Source organism: Arachis duranensis, chromosome 2 (genome assembly GCF_000817695.3).
Source record: "Arachis duranensis cultivar V14167 chromosome 2, aradu.V14167.gnm2.J7QH, whole genome shotgun sequence".
Lineage (NCBI taxonomy): Eukaryota > Viridiplantae > Streptophyta > Magnoliopsida > Fabales > Fabaceae > Arachis > Arachis duranensis.
In genome coordinates, this window is record NC_029773.3 from 27,209,532 (window position 1) to 27,210,089 (window position 558).

Below are 558 nucleotides of genomic sequence, written 5' to 3' on the forward strand. Positions count from 1 at the left end.
CATCTCTATCCCTGCCATTGGAGCAAAAAACTTTGAGCTTAAGCCTCAATTAGTTTCTCTAATGCAACAGAATTGCAAGTTCCATGGACTTCCATTGGAAGATCCTCATCAGTTCTTAGCTGAATTCTTGCAAATCTGTGACACTGTCAAGACTAATGGGGTTGACCCTGAGGTCTGCAGACTTATGCTATTCCCTTTTGCTGTAAGAGACAAAGCTAGGATATGGTTGGAATCACAGCCTAAAGAAAGCCTGAACTCTTGGGAAAAGCTAGTCTATGCCTTCTTGGCAAAGTTCTTTCCACCTCAAAAATTGAGTAAGCTTAGAGTGGAAGTCCAAACCTTCAGACAGAAGGAAGGAGAATCCCTCTATGAAGCTTGGGAAAGATACAAACAATTAATCAGAAAGTGCCCTTCTGATATGCTTTCTGAATAGGAGCATCATAGGTATTTTCTATGATGGTCTCTCTGAACTGTCCAAGATGTCTTTGGATAGCTCTGCTGGAGGATCTCTTCATCTGAAGAAGACGCCTACAGAAGCTCAAGAGCTGATTGAAATGA

The 558-nt window shown here is 41.8% G+C and overlaps 1 non-coding gene across 1 annotated transcript; it reads right to left on the reverse strand.

Moving 5' to 3' along the window:
* Positions 1 to 316: 316 nt before the first annotated feature.
* Positions 317 to 424, reverse strand: LOC127745086 (small nucleolar RNA R71). The gene has a single exon (XR_008006278.1). It is a non-coding gene; the product is annotated as a small nucleolar RNA R71 (small nucleolar RNA).
* Between the last annotated feature and the right edge of the window lie 134 nt (positions 425 to 558).